At 40.9% G+C, this 19,298-nt stretch overlaps 1 protein-coding gene across 3 annotated transcripts in view; it reads left to right on the forward strand.

Annotated features, from left to right (window-relative positions):
* Positions 1 to 19,298, forward strand: part of LOC134336722 (E3 ubiquitin-protein ligase RNF43) — a 231,887-nt gene that overhangs the window by 33,052 nt on the left and 179,537 nt on the right. Inside the window, exon 2 of one of the 3 annotated variants that reach the window (XM_063031128.1) lies at positions 16,811 to 16,860. The exons of the other annotated variants lie outside the window; for them this stretch is intronic. The gene's annotated coding sequence lies outside the window, so the exon portion shown is untranslated. The remainder of the gene's footprint in view (positions 1 to 16,810; positions 16,861 to 19,298) is intronic. 3 annotated transcript variants of the gene reach the window in all.

Consider the following 19,298-nt stretch of genomic DNA (forward strand, 5'->3'; position numbering starts at 1 on the left):
TGTTTCAGGCCAAGACCCTTTTTCAGGACTGAGATGAAGGGAGCAGATGCCAGAGTAAAAAAAAGTGGGAGGGGTGGGAGGCTAGCTTAAGGGTTAGTGGTGAAGCCAGGTGGGTGGAAAAGGTCAAGAGCTTGAAAAAAAGGAATCTGTTTGAGGAGTGTGGGCCATAGAAGAAAGAGAAGGAGGAGGGGACCCATGGGGCAGGTAAAAGTCAGAGTAGAGAATAGAAGAAAGGCTGGGGTGAGTGATTTTTGTTACCAGAAGGAGAAATTGCCGTTAGAAATCTGTTGGAAATATTTTCTTAATAGCTAGTACTTCAATATTACTATGCTATATATGAGTTGCATAAAATTCAGGGAGTCAGCAATGTTCATCTTACTTATTTTGCATCAAGTCTCACTGTTATCTGCAGGCAGCAAGTTGTGCTAAACTGAAGGGTGGTTTGAGGGGATGGGAGGTTCTGATGGATTATGGTTGGGTTTAATCCAGTTTTAATCAAAACAGTATGCTTTCCAAAACAAAGTCACTATCTGGCCCACTATCTTTTCTAAAAAGTCTTCCCTAGCCATAATGTTTATTCATTTCTAATACAGATTACTGTGCGACTAGATTATGAATTGAGTTTGGGGTTTATTGGCTTATTTGTCATTGTCTGCTTATCCATAAAGACACAAAGGGAGGACTTCCGTAAAGATAATATTGTAATCCTTTGTAATCCAGTGCAAGGTTTGGTCAATTTGACAGTAAGGATATAGGTTTGAATTAATCAGCTTTGTTACAATAGTCTGATACATTGAAACATTCCAGGGCAAGCGTATGTTCCCTCTTTTAGCAGGTAGATGAGAATTACATCACAAGGTTTTGAATTTTCCACAGAGTGTCTTCAGACATTTTAACAAGGCATGACCACATCACTTGAAGGCTGACAGTTTGGTTTGATACATAGTTGTGTTATATATTTAATCCTTAAGCTACCATTTCAGTATACAAGGTAGTAGATAAACCATAAAACATACAGTAGGAGCAAAATTAATCCATTCAGTCCACTGAGTCTGCTCTGCCATTCAATCATGGCAGATTTATTTTCCCTCTCAACCCCTTTCTCCTGCCTTCCCACATAACCTTTGACACCCTTACTAATAAAAACCCTAAAACACTTTAAATATACTCAATGACTTGAACTCCACAACCAACTGTAACAATGAATTCTTCAGATTGACCGCCCTCTTCATTGAGAGAATGGACAAAAAAATAGCAGATAGAATACAGTGTAGGGAATTATACGGTCATGCACTTTGGTAGAGGGAAAGAAGGTGTAGACCATTTTCTAAACAGGGAGTGAATTCTGAAATTGGAGGTGCCCCCCTCAATCTTCTAAACTCCAGCTAGAAAAGGCCCAGAGCTATCAAATGCACGTTGTACGTTAGCCCTTTCATTCCTGGGATAATTCTCGTAAGTCTCCTCTGGACCATCTCAATGCCAGCACATCATTTCTTAGATATGGGGCCCAAACTGCTCACAATATTCCGAACATGATCTGACCCAAGCCTTAAAGCCTCAACATTACATCATTGATTTTATATTCTAAAAAAAATACCTTCAAAGTTAATGCATTCCTTACTACTGACTAATCTGCAATTCAACCTTTATGGAATCTTGCATATGACTCCCAAGTCCCTTTGCGCCTCCAATTTCAGAATTCACTCCCTGTTTAGAAAATGGTCTACACCTTCATTCCCTCTACCAAAGTGCATTACCATATAATTTCCTACACTGTATTCTATCTGGCATTTCTTTGCCCATTCTCTCAATCTGTTTAAGTCCTTCTGCAGAATCTGTGCTTCTTGAGCACTACCTGTCCTCCACCTATCTTTGTATCAACCACAAACAACAGCTGAGATGCAACAGGACTTGGGAGTCCATGTGCAGTATTCCCTAAACGTTAGTTTGCAGGTTGATTTGGTGACGAGGAAGGCAAATGCAATGTTAGCATTCATTTCAAGAGGACTAGTGTATAAAAGCAAGGACGTAATGCTGAGGCTTTATAAGGCACTGTGAGACCTCATTTGGAGTATTGTGAGCAGTTTTGGGCCCCTTATTTAAGAAAGGATTTGCCGACATTGGAGAGTGTTCAGAGGAGATTCATAGAATGATTCCAGGAATTAAACTCATATTATGTGAGGACAATTGATTGCTATGGGCCTGTACTTGCTGGAATTTAGAAGAATAAGGAGTGATCTCACAGAAACCTATTCAAATGTTGAAAGGCCAAGATAATGTGGATGTGGAAAGGATGTTTCCTATGGTGGGGAAGTCCAGGACAAGTGAGCACAGCCTCAGACTAGAGGGACATCCACTTAGAATGGTGATGAGGAGGAATTTCTTGACCTAGAGTCTGCTGAATCTGTGGAATTTTTTCCACAGGGACCTGTGGAGGCCAGGTCATTGGGTGCAGAGGTTGATAGATTCTTGATTAGTCAGGGCATGAAAGATTACAGGAAGAAGGCAGGAGAATTGGATTGAGAGGGAAATTGGATCAGCCATGATAAAATGGCGGAGCAGACTCAATGGGCAGAATGGCCTAATTATGCCTCTTTGTTTCGGGAACCTTGTCCAGTGGTTAAACCATTGAGGTTCAATCCATTCTCTTGTTTAGAAATGCAGTCATGGTCACTTCCTTTATTGCCGCAGTTCACAATCAGGCACACAATCTGAATAAAACTGGCCCTATCTTTTCAAAAAAAAAATAGATGCCTGTTCTCCAACCTGGAGCAGCTCTTCTGCTGCAGTTTGGTGTTCTGGATTTCCCTCCGCATTTGACTTGTAGCCAAAGTGAATTTGTGAGGCAAGGTGCAAACTGAAGGGAGTTCCCGATGAACTTTCCAGTAAGTTGGAGGTTCATCTGTTTGATCAGAATGTGAATAGACACACAAAAGAATTTACCTGATGTGTTTGTGTTGTGTGTGTGTGTGCGTGTGTGTGTGTGTGTGTGTGTGTGTGTGTGTGTGTGTGTGTCTAGTGCACGCAAGATTTGACAGTGGCAGTGATGTGAGGAGGTATTCTACAGAACCTTTTGGTTACTCTGACCTGTTCTTTGCTGCTGGCCTTGATATAAGTGCTTTCTCATTCTGGCAGTCTGGAATGCATTTAGTCTGCAGATAAAGCAGGAATCCTGGCAAACGGAATCTGACCTTCTGTCTATCTCTTACTCAGTCCTTGCTCTAGATTCCAGGAAGCACAGCCACCCTTTGGTTTAATCGTTGTCCATTAACTAGGGAATTGACCAGTGTGCACTGAATTTACAAGTTTTGTAACTTTGTTGTTCACAATTGACTGAAATCAGGTCATTTGTTCACACATTGACTCCCTACCTGAAAAACTGATAGCTTTGAATAATTTTGGTTCTTGTCATTTGCTATGCCAGTAGTCAGTACTTTTCACTGCAGATGATTAGCCATGATAATATGTAGCAGAAAACAAATCGCCAGCTATCTGATCATATTAACGTGCTTTGGAATTATGGGTGTCCTAGGAGGTATATTAAACTTGTTTGCTCAATAATCATTGTACATAATTCCACAAATGGTTTGCTCATTGCTTCAGCTTGGAAGTGCACCAGCTCGTGCAGCTTGAAGCCAAATGCGCCAGATGGTTGTTCAGTCATCCCGCTTGCATTGTTTATTCACTCCTGATGGAAAGTTTGTGTGTTAATGCCAGCTGGGAAAAAGATCGAGATTTATAGTGATTCCTTCCCATTTCTTATGTGGTGAGAACTCATTGAATCAGAATTAGGTTTATGATCACTGCCTCCCATGCTGTGAAATTTATTGTTTTTGTGGTGGCAGTACAGTACAAAGCCATGAAGGTTACTAAAAATTGCAAAATTTAGACAGGTCGACCTTCACTAATCCGGCACCATTGGGATCTGAGGAGTGCCGGATTAGTGAAAATGCCGAAATACAGAAGGATCACATTAAGCAAAATCAGTGCCGGATTATCGAAGGAACCGGATTACAGGTAGTCGGATTACTGAAGGTCAACTTGTAGTAAGGTACTGTGCATCGGTTCATGGACCATTCAGAAATCTGATCGCGGGCGGGGGGGGGGGAGCTGTTTCTGAATCGCAGAGTGTAGCTCTTCAGCTCCTGTACCTCCGTCCTGATGGTAGTAACGCAGAGAGAACATGACCTATTTGGTGAGGGTCCTTAATGATAGATCTCACCCTTCTTGATGGTAGAGAGATTTGTACCCTTGATGGAGCTGCTGAGTCTACGACCCTCTGCCAGCTCTTGTGATCCTGTGCATTGGAGCCTCCGTACGAGGCTGTGATGCTCTCTAGGATACATCTGTAGAAATTTGCTACAGACTTTGGTGATATACCAAATCTTCTCCAATTCCTAATGAAGTATAACCACCGGTGTTCCTTCGTTATAACTGCATCAATGTGTTAGGCCTATGATGTTGATGCTCAGAACTTGAAGCTGTTCACCCTTTCTGCTGCAGATGCCTGAATGAGGACTGGTGTGTGTTCTTCTGACTTCTTATTCCTAAATCAATTCCTTGATCTTTCCGATGCTGAGTGCAAGGGTACTGTTCCAACGCCTCTCAACCATCTCCTTTACCTCATTTTTTTGGCATCTGAGATTTTTACCAGCCATAGTGGTGTCATCTGCGAGTATATGGATGGCATTTGAACTGTAGTTAGCCAGCCAGACACAAGTGTAAGCAGATATTCATGAAGTGTGCATGAATTGATTGTCAGTGAGTAGGAGCTATTATCACCAACCTGTACTGGCTGTAGTCTCTCTGAGGAGTGAGTCATGGATCCAATTGCATAGGAAGGTACAGATTTAGAAGCTTGGTGATTAATACTGAGGGGATGATGATACTGAATGCTAAGCGGTGATTGATCAACAGCAGCCTGACATATATTTTGCTTTGTCTAATCCTCCAAAGCCAAGTGGAGAGCCAATGAGATTGGGTTTATTGTAACCCAGATGCAGTGGTGGGAAAATTGAAGTGGGGCCAGGTCCATTGCCAGAGATGTGAGTGCTACTGGTTGATAGTCATCGAGGCAATTCACCTTCCTGAGCACTGGCATGATTGCTGTCCTTTTGAAGCAGGTGGTAACCTTGGGCTGCAGCAGAGAGGTCGAGATGCCCTCGAACATGCTAGCCAGTTGGTTGGAACAGATATTCTGTGTCTGGCCAGATACATTGACAGGATCTGACACCTTGTGAGAGTTCATTGTCTTGAAGGATATTCTGACATCAGTCTCCGGGACAGAGATCACAGGGTCCCCGATACTGGGGATTTGCACAGGTGTAGTGTTACACTTCCATTTAAAGTGTGCATAAAAAGTATTGAGCTCATCAGGGAGTCAAGGTCAAGTGTGACTCATTTATGCAATTAGGTTTCGTCTTATAGAAAGTAATGGGATGTTGTGCCTCAGTATATAAAACTACATGGAAAACATGCAAAAAATGACGTTGGAATGTATAGCTTTGTTCTTAATGTGTTTCAAAACCCATTGCTAATTCTGAAGTGCTTCTATTGTTTTATAGCAAATACAATAGGCAATTTATGCAGAGTGAGGTTTCACTGATAAGAAATGAGTAACCAACCTGTCATATCTATTTGACATGGCTTGAGGGATGAATATTGTATGTCCATTGGGAGAGCTCTTCTTCCAATAGTTTCAATAAATCTGGAGGCAAACTGATGTGGTTGGCATCAATTTGGATTTGCTGACATCGCTGTAACGTTTGCAGTATTTCACATAATGTCAGCAAATTTGTGTGCCTGTCAAATGCGTATGTGGTCATCTTGAAACACAAGGCCATTCAAGGTACTTTCTTGCAAATATTTAGTTTTAATCATTTAAGGGCTGTTTTGTAGTAAAGAAAAATCATAATCATACCCACTTGTAAAATGTGGGAAGAATTGTACTGTAAATGGGATAATTGCCATATTATTTTAATCTGTATTTTCTCCAGCTACAAGAAGTTACCTATTTTTGGCATTTTCACAGTTCTCTCTATTTCTGTTTAGTTTATCTCTTTACTTGCATTCCCAATAGTCCAGAGTGCGTCCTTTGGCAACAATGAGATACTAACAGTACAACACCTGAATTATAATTGAGAATCCTTACTCTGTAATTTTATAGGCTGTATGCTGCCATGTGGATCCACCTGTAATAACCAACCAAGCTGAGACAGGTCACTTAAACCAAAAATTGGTCTTATTTACCACAGATAGTGGAAAATCCAAGAAGGCTGAGCATCCCTTATTTGAAATTTTTGGAGCGGGAAGTGTTCCAGATTTCAGATTTTTTTTGGGATGTTGGAATATTTGCCTCTATATAATGAGATATCTTGGGGATGGGACCCAAGTCTAAACATGCAATCCATTTACATTACATATACCCTGATGGTAGTTTTATATAATATTTTAAATAACTTTGTGCATGAAGTAATAATGTGTATATTGAACCATCAGAAAGGTAAGCTATCACTACCTCAGTTGCCCATATGAACAGTCAGTGGCTGGCATCACCAACATTCCCAACTGTGGCAAAGTAATCAAGGAATTTCTCTGCTGCTTCATGATCAGCAGATGCCTTATCCTATCACCACAAATCTTTAACAATTTAATGCCATGACTTTTCTTAAATTTCTGCAACACGACAAATCCGCTCTTTCAGTACTTCATCGAGATCTTCATTTTTCACTTTATGCAATGTTTTACTACTTTTCATTAATTCTGTTTATTATTATGAGCATAGAACTTTTAACCGTTTGTCACCTCTTTCTTCAGTTTGTTCCAACACCATACTCTCCTGTCAGATGCTTAATACTTATACCGCTTGACTTGACTTTCTGTGTTATAGACAAACATAAATGCTACCATAGAGATAACAGCAAGCTTTCTGACATTTTCAACAATATCTTCACAGCACAGGGCAGAGAATTGAGCACAAAATGTACAGTAATCACTAAGTAATGCACAAAGGTCTTCCTACGATGACTGTTGAAACCAAACTGTCACAAACAGGGCTCCACTCAGGGTATGTGAGGTCATTTCTTAGAGTTGTCTATGGTGTGCCAAGACCTGTGCATCGCCTGGCAACCTTCCAAGCAACTTGTGGAATTTTCCATTTATGGTGTCAGGTCAGCGCTCAAAAATTTTCAGTTTTAGGCTTCTGGATTTTCGGATAAGAAGTGCTCAACCTGTATATTTTCTCCTGTCTGTCTCATTATATAACATGAAAGGAGCTGCGACTAGAGTTATTGAGAGTGTTTTTCTCCCCCCGAATATCAGTCTTTCCATTTTGTCCTTGCCAGATTGTTGAGAAGCATGTTGGCATAATTGTGGGAACCCCATGTATGAAAGAAAGAATGGTTGGGTTCCTGAAGTGATGCCTAATGAGTGGCACTAACCAGCTGTGATATACGGTACCAGGCTCATTGGAAGTACCAAAATTGGAATCATGCCACTGCTGACTTAATTCTGAAACCCATTCAAGTTCCAGTCTTGTTGCTGGTGGTGAATTTAATTTTGCTTAAAAAGCATGCACTTTATTTCATGTGCTGTACATAATTCAGTGATGTCCCTGTTGGTGGGGCACAGAGGTAGGAGGAAAGAACATTGATTTGTGTTCCTTTAGTACCTCAGTCCTTATTTTTCTCACTCATAGTTTTAACCAAGAATATTTTTAGATGATAGATCATCTTATGAAATTATATTGCAGTGACCTGGTAGATGGCAAAATAGGATTTCTTTCATATATTTTGAGGGCTGTTGTGAATGTTTTACAAACTATTTTAATGTGTGAGTGTTCAGATATAAATCTTGTCACTGCAGTAAGTCTTGAAGCCCAAGGCCATGCCATAAACCAAGGCTGTGCTTTAGAAGACAGTTAATTATCAAATTGAGTGGAATGTGTGGGATGGCTGCATATTTGTCAGCTAGATCAAACACGGCTAAGACATAACTTGTATTGCACAGCTATGTTACTGTCCTGGCCCGAGGCAGTGAATGGCCCAACATGCTGCCGAGTTTCTGTCCTCTTTAAAAAAAAATGTTTTGAATCTTAAGCCTCTTTTTGTTTTTGCTCCCTTCAATCCTTCAAATAGTCAGGATTCCAATTGCAATGTTTAGTGTGTAGACAAAAAAAAATTCCTAGTTTTATCTACTTGAGAGAAAAACAGATTCCTGATTGAAAATGGATTCTTTATGTTCAGTGGGATTATTGTTGTTACTTTGATCTTTTATAGTGGTTATATTTGTTAATGGTGAGGTTTGAGGTTGAAAGAGGAAAAAGCTTGCCAGCAATTGTTTTAGCTGAGTTGTGTGTGTTTGTTTTAAAGAGGCCTTTTGAATTTTCTTGCCTTCATTCCTGACAGTAGTTTTAAGTTGGTGCCAGTGCTTCCAGATGACTCGACTAAGTGACCATTTTGCCAGAACAAGGATTAAGTGTCCAGTCCAGCATTGGCAATCCTCCAAAACACTGTTAGATTTTCCTGACCTCAGGAATACCGAGACTAGTAAAGAACATAAGCATTTAAGAAAAGTAGGAGCATAAGTAGTCCATGTGATGCCTGCAGCCTGTTCCATCAATTAATGAGTGTAGTGATGGAATCCTGGTATCAACCATTTTCTTGCCTATTCTGCATAACTCATGGAGACAGAAGAATGTAGATGCTGGAAACTGGGAGCAACATGCAATATGTTGGACGAACTCAGCAGGTCAGGCAGCATCTATGGAGGGACTTGGACAATCGACATTTCAGGTCTAAACCCCTCATCACCTCCAATTTTTCTAATCTCCAGTGAGAATGGTCCTAACCACCATAACCTTTCTTCATTAGACCATGCATACAAGCCAAAACTCAACCAGGTTGACCATGATTTGCGAATTGGGCTCATGGGTGTGTTTCTCTGCTGTATAATGCTATGCCTAATTACATTATGATTTTGTTAATGTCCTGCTGCAGCTTCCTCAATGATGGATTCCAGACTTTTCTCAACATCAGATGACGAGCTAAGATGCCTATATTGTGTCTCCCTTCCTTTGTGAGTTACATGTGTGGTTTTCCAAACTTCAGGGAATTTTCCAGGGTGTAAAATACTTTTGAAGGTAACAAGCAACACATCACTATAATCCCTGTAGCTGTCACCACAGACTAAATCAACCCTGAATCCAGCACATCTATTGTGCTGTGCCGTGTCTTGAATTCCACTTACTCTGAGTCATACGACGTAGACTTGTTAAATAAGAAATCCTGACCCCGTGGTATGGAAGCCTCCTCTTGAGGAAGTAATGTCGTGCAGCTAGCAGCACTGACCCTGTTGCTCACTTAAGTACAGCAGCAAGGTTTTTAATTGGCCATCAACATAAAATTAACTTGGTGATTTTTCATTTTTAGAATAACCAGTAAGCATTCGGTTTAGTATTGTCAAACTCACCCCCTGGTAAAATGTGATAATGAGAATATGCTCAAAAATAATTAATATGTTAAGAAATAGAAAAAAACTTTCCACTTGTGTCACAAATTTATCCTTTTGTTCCTTGTGTGTTGTATTTCTATCCCTTTAACTAATCTACAGTTTTAGAAGTTTTGAAGAACAATTTGCTGTTTTACCCAGTATGTCTGCGGTCTTACTTTCAATTCACAGGTGATCATATATTAAAACAGGCTTGGTTAGTTTCCATGGACAAAAGGTGATTGCTTGTTTTGTGACCTGACTTAGATGGTAACCTGATACTGCTTTATAATTGTTATATCTCATAAAAGTAAATAGATAGATTCCTATCTTTTTCTGGATGTGCATAATATTGAATTCATTCATTAAGTGCGGACTGTGCAGGTTTCAGTACCAAATTTATCTAAAGAGTGAGGATTTCTACGCATTTTGATATCTGACCCATTGCAAAATGTAAGAAATGTATTTTTACCGTTTAATCAAATGATCTTTCTGTTGCACTTGGTCAAAGATTTCCACTGGAATTCACTGATGGCCTGGCAGAGCATCTTGTGAAAGAATGTGGCCTGTAATTCCTTGTAATTTCAAAAAATGATATTTAAGCGTGATTTCAGAATAGTGCCTCCTGGTCTCCTGAAGGTAAAAATGGAAAAACTTAAGTATAGTTTCCTTCACCACATTTTCTTTTGTCAATGATAATGACAATTGCTGATTTGCTTCCATTCAACGGTTCCTCAAAAATTTGATAAATTGTATTGTAAGTTATAACACCTGCTGAAATTCCTGTTTCAGACTTTTGCACTGAATGCTTACAGGCATTACTGGGCCTTTTATTTGCACCTGATAGAAAATGAATGAAGTTAGTCAGTAGACTTTGATAGCTTTTGCTGTGATGCTCTGCTCCTTTCTGGACTGGCCCAGCCTTGCATACAACATATTTGAATGCAGGTGCACATATCATGCCCTGTCTGATCTTGCTTACCCCCTTTGGCTATCTTTTATCTTAAGGCCAGGCAGCCTTCTACATGAAGGGGTGCAGCTGGGTCGGTGGGGGTTGGGGGTGAGTGCACGGTGCTGCATGTTGGAGCCATTGCACAGCAGGAACATCTCGACTCCTTGCTGAGTTGGTGTGAGACTGACTCTTCAACCAGTGGTTTGGATGTGAAACCTTCCTATTCTTCCTCTCAACTTCCACTCTCCTGCCAGAAATGGACAGACAGTGTTCTTTCTCACTGTAGGCAGAGAAGGTGCTGGGACAAGGATCAAGGATAAATTTTATTCACTATCTACATTTGCATGTATTAGGAATTTGTTGCAGTTTGTTCGTGCTACATACAACAGAAAACAACAAGAAACAACAATTATAAAGAATTAATTATTAAAAAACAAAGTTAAAAGTCCAGATATGTAAGTTATCATTCCACAACTGAACAGGCAGCTTCACTCTGGTTAGATTGTGGACATGCTCCACAGGTGATTGGGCGGAAGCTAAAGGCTTTCCACTCTGTCTGCTCAACCAGCTTTTGCATGTGGGCCAGTCCAACTAGGGGGAAAAAGCACAAAAGGCAAGTTGTTTGAACTATTGCCAGACAGGAAATGATGTGACAGATGTCCTGTACAACGGTATCCAAGCTTTTTTTAAGAACTTTTCTGTGTGTTGCATCCAGATTGTTCTTTTCAGGTTAATTGAAGAATCCAGAGATGCAATAAACTTTTTTGTCCCCCATCTTGTTGTGAAAGAACTGCCTGATTTAAAAAAAATATTTCCTAGCCCTTAATAGATCAACTTGACATTAGGCAGGTGTTCAATCTGTTAACATTCGGGTATGGTGGTGAGGGGCTACTGTTCAGGCCGAAAGAAGCTGCAGAGGGTTGTAAATTTAGTTGGCATCATCTTGGGTACTAGCCTACAAAGTACCCAGGACATCTTTAGGGAGCAGTGTCTCAGAAAGGCAGCGTCCATTATTAGGGACCTCCAGCGCCCAGTGCATGTTCTTTTCTCACTGTTACCATCAGGTGGGAGGTACAGAAGCCTGAAGGCACACACTCTGTGATTCAGGAACAGCTTCTTCCCCTCTGCCATCCGATTCCTAAATGGACATTGAACCCGTGAACACCACCTCACTTTTTTAATATATATAATTTCTGCTTTTTCCATTGTTTTTAATCTATTCAATATATGTATACTGTAATTGATTTACTTATTCATTTATTATTATTATTATCTTTCTTCTATATTATCATGTATTGCATTGAAGTGCTGCTGCTAAGTTAACAAATTTCACGACACATGCCAGTGATAATAGACCTGATTCTGAACATTCTGGTTATTTGTGGATGGAGAGGGCAGCCAACACCACGGAACCCTAATCGGCAAGGGCTATTTAATTAGGAAAGGAGAGAAGGAAGGAAAATAGAGGTGATGAAGGGGATTATAAGGGTAACTGCAAGATGGTAAACTAATCAGAATCTTGTTCACAGAGCAAAGCTTGAGCGACACGCAGCAATCACCTGAGCTTGGCTATTAAATTACCGCGTCTCTTTTAATGGAGTTGGTTTTACCTGCAGGGGTTTTTAGTTTGTTTCAGCAGCTGTCGGTGTTGACATCTGTTGTCCATCTACTTGGTGTCACTGACCCAAGGGGATCAGTGATTGTGACGGAATTACCAATGATACACAATGCCTACCAGCTGACACCTTACAGCAACTACTCGACTGTAGAATAAACAGCCAAACTTCAGGGTCATGCGGCTGTAGGCTTCAGATCGTTTCTGATCGATCTTACCAGATTTATTTCTGATTTGTAATTTTTTTTCACTGATAGGATACGAGAAAGGAACTTGCCATTGAACTGCACCAGAGAACAACGTGTTGATGGTGAAATTTCTTGAACGGAGCTGAATAAAAAGACTCGGTGCTAAGAGTGCAGGTTTCCCTGAACAGTGTGAATTCTAATACAAGTATCTGTGGTTGCAATTTCATTACTTTGTGACGCGAGTAACCTTCTTCAGACCTTGAAGGTCAGGGGTGACTGCTTCTACTCCAGTTTGTTTTGGGTGGTGGAAGAGGCCTAGCACAGCCTCTGCAAAAGATGTGGCAGGTGCTGCTTCAGCGCATGGCTGGGACTTCCTGCGATCATCATACGGTGCATGCACAATCGTTGCATGCCCCTCTGGTGTAAGTAAGGGAAAAGAGTTCTAAAATGGAGACAAAGCCTCTATATTCTGCTCCAACAAGACCGATGAATGGCTGGAGCTTGAACACTGCTGGCACTACATTTACCTCCTGTGTGCTGAAGGTGACACTTTAGATCTTATTTATTAGTCACATGTACATTGAAGCGTATAGTGAAAGGCATTGTTTGCATTAACCACCAACACAGAAAGAGAATGTACTGGGGACAGCCCACAACTGTCGCCACACTTCCTGTGCTAACATAGCAAGCCCACAGTGTTCAGCAGAACAACACGCAGACACAACAGCAAAACATACCCCTGCCTACTTCCTACCCTGTCCCACCCAGGCAGAGATCACCTGCCTTCATTTTGGGGGGGCTCAGCAACCACGGTCCTCGACCTTGGGGATTGCAGGTCTTCGTCCTCCAGTACCTGCCAACTCGACCTCCGTCCTTGGAGATTGCTGGAGTCCGACATCCAGACCTGCTGACCGACCTCATGCCTCTAGACCCACTGACTGACTTTGGGCCTCTGGACCTTACCTGCACTCACCACCGACCCTCATCCTCAGCTTCTGTGGACTTCAGCGCCTGATTGTGGGGATCGCTGGTCTTTGTACTGAGCGCCAGCAGCCCGACCTCTGTCCTCAGGGATGACTGGCCTGTGAATGTAGAGCTCTCTGACCTCTGATTCCTGACCCTAACTCTTCATTTGCTGCCCCTTACCTCTAACTCTCCATCATCCCTGTCCTTAAACACTAACCTGACCCATAACTCCCCTCACTGTCCTCAAAATCATCCCTACAAAGCTGAATATATGTCTAAGTCACAGCTCCAGTAGACATTGCCAGATAATAAAGATGGTGCTGAGGGGCAGGAATGCCGCAGTAATGTGGCAGAATCCCATTGGCTGTGAAAACACACTCAGATCAAAGTTATTACAGTAGTTTCTGTATTCTGTTATTTGGTTCCTTCATTTTCTGAATGACATTTGGGCTATGTACATCTTCATTTGATTCAATCTATATTGCTTGACATTCCATGTCTACAATCTTTTAAATCTGATTGTTTACTGGCAGCCTGGTCACATGCAGTTGTGGTTTGTCAGAGGGACATGCTTATATCGAGGTTTGGTTGGGGAGCATTCCGTGAGGTAGGGTTTGGTGGGAGGGTAGTATTTTAGCTCAGGGGATCATCTTGTGTATTATTGGAAAGGCTGCATGCACGGATTTGGTTTGTAGCGTGAGTGTGTTTATGTATGTTGACTTTCAGACTGCCAGGCAGTCCTTCAGATTGAACCGCCAGCTCTGATTTTATCATCCCTTCATGTGAATGAGCTGTCGACTGCCTTTCATTCTTTCAGGGGGTGGTATGAACCTTTTAACTCAAAGGAGAATGATAGACAATGCTTGTGCATATTTCTTTATATTCTGCTTGAATATACATTTCACGGATAACTTCAGGGAGTCAAAATATGTGTCACTAAAAGCAGTGTGAATCTTGCCGAACAATATCCCTTCAGCCTGTGGCAGGGAACTAGTTAGCTTCTGCTGTGGTTAGTCAGCTATGTTAACAAATGCGCTCTGGTTTGGAGAATCAGATAACTTTTGAGTGTTTATGTTTGTGCTGTTGTAACAAAGCACTTATCAGTTATATTGAAAGGGATAAAAGTTACAAATCTGTCGAGCGTGGAATTCAAACAGGGCCGAGAGAGGCTGCAAGCTTCAGCTGGGAGTTCTGAAGTTTTCGGCATAGCTTAGGTGCGGCATCAGTGATTAGTGAATGCAAATATTGTTTCACACCCGGTACTATCAATATTAGCTTTGCATCCAGAAATCTCTCAGTGAAGCCCTCACATTCTCTGGTACGGAGTAAATATGGGCAGCCCCACTGCACTCTGTCCAAGGACAGCTGTGATGTTTCCAATGTTAACCCCTTGTTAGCCTGTACGATCATGAATTATGATGATTTTATATATACTGCTGTAGGATCTTGGTGCCTATTAATATCTTTGATACGACTGGGATCCAGCTCATGAAGTTTCTGTTTCTACACGATTTTCACCAATGTAGTGACAGTATTTCTGGACGGTGTAGTGCTTGTTGTATTGAATTTAATTGACTTTATTTCTTACATCCTTCACGTACATGAGGAGTAAAAACCTTTACATTACGTCTCTATCTGAATATAGTACAGTATAAAATTAGAGCAGGCGGTTCAATCTGAGGGACTGCCTCACCATCTGAAAGTCAACGTACATACACGCACTCGTGCTTCAAGCTAAATCCGTGCATGCAGCCTTTCCAATAAATACACAAAGTGATTCCCTTGAACTAAACCACTGCCCTCCAACCAAACCCTACCTCACGGAATATAATACAGTTTACCTCACATCATCTTTCTTATTTATATATTTATTTGTTTATTATTTATTTAACAATGCAGCGCTTTGTAGGCCTTCCTGGCCTTTCAAGCAACACACCCCAGCAACCCCATAACGCCTTACCATATTAATTTACAACAACCAATCAGTCTACCCAGTACGGCTTTGACTTTGGGAGGAAACTCGAGCACATGGAGGAAACCCATGCATTCTGCGGGGCGAAGGTGCAGAGACTCCCCACAGAACGGCGCCAGAATTGAATGCTGAACTCCAAACGCCCTGAGCTGTAATAGCATTGTGCTAACTGCTACACTGCTCTGGCACAAAATGGGAAGGCTGATGACATAAGTAATGAAAGGAGCTAGGAACTGGAACAGGAGTCAGAGGAAAATGTTTCTACCCCAACCTCTCCCCACCTCTTACATGCTATAGCTGAGCAACACAGACCAGGGCACATGGCTCAATTTGTTTATCTATTGTAGGACTCCAGTTTGGCCCAATGCTCCTGTGCCAGAAAGGAGAAATAACTGGCATTACTAGTTTGATATTATCCTTGTCTATTGGTCAAGAGAGTTTTCTCTGCTTCTGCCTGCTGCCAGTATCTTCAAAGCAGATAACTTTTGAGCATTTACGTTTGTGCTGTTGTAACAAAGCAATTAGCAAATATATTGAAAGGGATAAAAGTTACAAATCTGCCAAGCAGAGATGCTAGGAAGATGCTGGTAAAAATTATCATTTTCACCACGGTTATGTTTAACATAGGTGTTCTTTCAAATAACTGTTGTGCATGGAATGCAGGCCATATGTTGTCTAGAGGTTACAATTAGACCACAGTTCAGATCTTGGTATAAATTAATTCCATTTTCTGTGCATGCTAGTTCTAGGTATGAGAGAGGTATGGGCGTAAATCGATCAGAAAAACAAAAATTCTACAGAATAAAAGGAATAAGGCCATTCGGCCCATTGAGTCTGCTCTGCCATTCCATCATAGCTGATTTATTATCCCTGTCACCTTCATTCTCCTGCCTTTTCCCTGTAACCTTTGATACACTTAATAGTCAAGAACCTATCAACCTGAGCTTTAAATATGCACAATGACCTGGCTTCCACAGCTGCCTGGGGCAATGAATTCCATAGATTCACCACCCTCTGGCTAAAGAAATTCCTCCTCATCTGTTTTTAAAGGGAAGTCCCTCTGCTGGAGATTGTGCCCTCCAGTCTTAGACTCCCCTACAATAGTTAACATCCTTGCCATATCCACTCCGTCTGGGCTTTCCAATGAGATCCCCCCTCATTCTTTTAAGCTGCATTGAGTAAAGGCCCAGAGCCAGCAAACATTCCCCATTCTTCCCCCCCCCCCCACCACCCCGTTTCATTTCTGGGATCATTCTTGTGAGCCTCTACTGGACCCTCTCCAATGCCAGTATATCTCTGCTTTGATAAAGGGCCCAGAACTACTCACAGTAACCAAATCATGGTCTGATCAATGCCTTATTAAGCCTCAGCATTTCATCCTTGCTTTTATATTCTAGTCCTCTTGAAATGAATGCTAACTTTACATTTATCTTCCTTACTACTGACCCAGCCTGCAAGTTAACCTTTGCATGAGGACTCCCAAAAATGCTGAGTAAAATGTTAAAATCCCATTCTTACAGTAGATTTCTTTTTTTTTAAAGCAAGTATCGTGATTGCATAGATGTATAGTTCCCTTTTTGGGTGAGAACGTTATGAAGATGGCTCCTACTGAAAACTGTTTTATTTTGCAGGTTGCAAAGCAGTGGACAAAGCTACACATTGAAGGCACCTGTTGAATTCGGTAATTGTTTTAAAAGAGTAACTGGTGTGCCCACTGTAGATGTTGCATTCATCCCATTAACCTTGTGGCCCCCTCACGACTGAAAGAGTTGGAAAGGGTAGAGCTGTGAGTTACTGACAGATTCCATTGGGATTGGATAGTAGGGGTGGAAAGACTTGCTGCCTCCCTACAGCAATCAGGGTCATGATACAGACGTTTTCACTCTGCTTTCAGATAGGTGGGAACCTGGCATTCCATCAAAATCACAGGAACTAAGTGTGTAACCTAATCCACTACTTCTCTTTCTACTAAAGCTTGAATATCAAAAAGTAAATGCAGGAACAATGATGTCTAACTGAACTGTGCCAGTGTGAAACTGAGATTCCTCCACTGTTTCATTGTGTTTGGTTGGAGTCTTGGGTTTCCCCTTAATGTTTGTTTTAAAAAAAAGAAGAAATTTAGGCAAGATTGAGTTGAACAGGTTTGCCTATAGTGGGAGCAGGAGGTACGGAACTGCAAACACATATTCCACTTCATGCAGTCTTTTCTCTTAATGCTTTTACAGTCTGCCAAACATATTTCTTGAAGGTGTTCTTGCACTTTTGATTGTGCATGTTGTAATATTAATTTCTTTGTCACTTTGAAAACTTTTACACAAACCCTCAGTGCACCATCAGATGGGAACTCGGATGGGTATTGGTCAAGTTCAAAATTTACAGCATGACAACAACTTCCATTTGTATTCCAGCTCCATAAATAATAAAGATACCTATTCAATCTTGAAAGCATAAAAATTGGACTGGGTTGCCAGGTTCCGGTGTTTGAGAATTTCTGCTGTTTGAGCTGCCTTGGCTCGGACAGGGTGTCAGCCCTGGCACACACCTGCCACTGATATCATTTTCCATCAGTGCTGTGCTGGACAGCTCCTTGTAAACCACAGCACGCGCTTCCAGGGAGGAATTACTCACTTTGTAAACTTTAATAAAGGAAGAAGTTTGATATAGGATCTAACAAATTACAGAACATTTTTAAGACAGACGGAAGCCATTCATTTGTTATATCTGCGCCGGTAGCAAAAGAGCAGGCCATCTGCCCCAACCCTTAATCTGTAGTCCCATTGTTCAGAGTTCAGGTACATGTCCAAGTACTGTTTAACTGTGATGTGGATTTTGTTTCCCCAATCTCCATCCTCTCGGGCATTAAGTTCCAGATTCCTACCACACTTTGGATTTAATAATTTCCTCATCTACCCTTATAATATCTTTACAAATTACATTAAGTCTACATCTTCTTGATTTTAGTCTCCATATTTAAGGAAATAGGTTCTTCATATTTACTGTATCTAGGGTCTTAATTATATACAGCACATTTAAATTTCCCCTCAGTTGCTTTTATTCCCAAGAAAATAACCTTGGGTTATACAATATGTCCATTTAATTACAAATTTACACTGCTGACAGTGTTTCTGTAATTCTCTCCAACACAGTTATACCTTATCCATAATATGGCAGGCAGAACTGTCCATAATATATGGTGGCCAGAACTGCATGGATGAATTTGTGATCTTAAATGGACTCTATATAATTTTGATGCAATAACCTCCCTGCTGTTTGTCTGAGTTATAAAAGAGAAGCATCCCATATGGTTTCTTGGCCTATCTTGAAAGCTGACTTATCTTTAAGGATTAATGGACATACATTATGAGGTGTCTATCTTCCTTGACATGATACAGTCTCTTATTTTTGTATAGTTCCTTGCCCCACCAAATGCATTACCTCACACTTTTGAATTAAAGTGCATTTGCCATTTTTTTTATATGCACTGAAGTCAGCATCTTTCTGCAGTCTAAAGCTTTATATTTTGTTGTGAACCAGGCAGACAATTATTGTATTGTCTGCTACCAATTTTATCAAATGCTTTATATTATACAAAAGTACACGTTTACCGTCACTCTTAATGCAACTAAGTGAATTTTGGATTCATTTTGCCACTCTCCCTTCTTTTTTGACCGACCTGTCGTCGGGAACATTTTCAAAAACATCGTAGATGTAGATTACATCCCATTGCCTTATCAGCTCTCCCCATTAACCCTCAAAACAAAATTGCTTGTTATTAAAACGCAGCCTTCCCTATGTTGATAGCCGTAGTTAATCTGTGCCTTTCTAAATGAAGGTTTATATTTTGCCTCAACATAGATCCCATTAATCGGCCCACCACTGAATTTAAAGTAACCAGCCAATAAATTTTTGGTTTATTCCCTTTTCCTTTATAAAACAATGGTACAGAAATAGGAGTCCTCTAATACTCTGACATAACCCCTTCAATCAGGGTACGTTGAAAATTGTAATCAGAACTTCTGTGAATTCCATCCTTGCATCTTTAAATAGCCGGGGATATATTTCATTCTCATCTGGCAATTCATCCACCACCAAAATAATGAGCCACTTAACACTTGCTCT

This window comes from Mobula hypostoma, chromosome 23 (genome assembly GCF_963921235.1).
Source record: "Mobula hypostoma chromosome 23, sMobHyp1.1, whole genome shotgun sequence".
NCBI lineage: Eukaryota > Metazoa > Chordata > Chondrichthyes > Myliobatiformes > Myliobatidae > Mobula > Mobula hypostoma.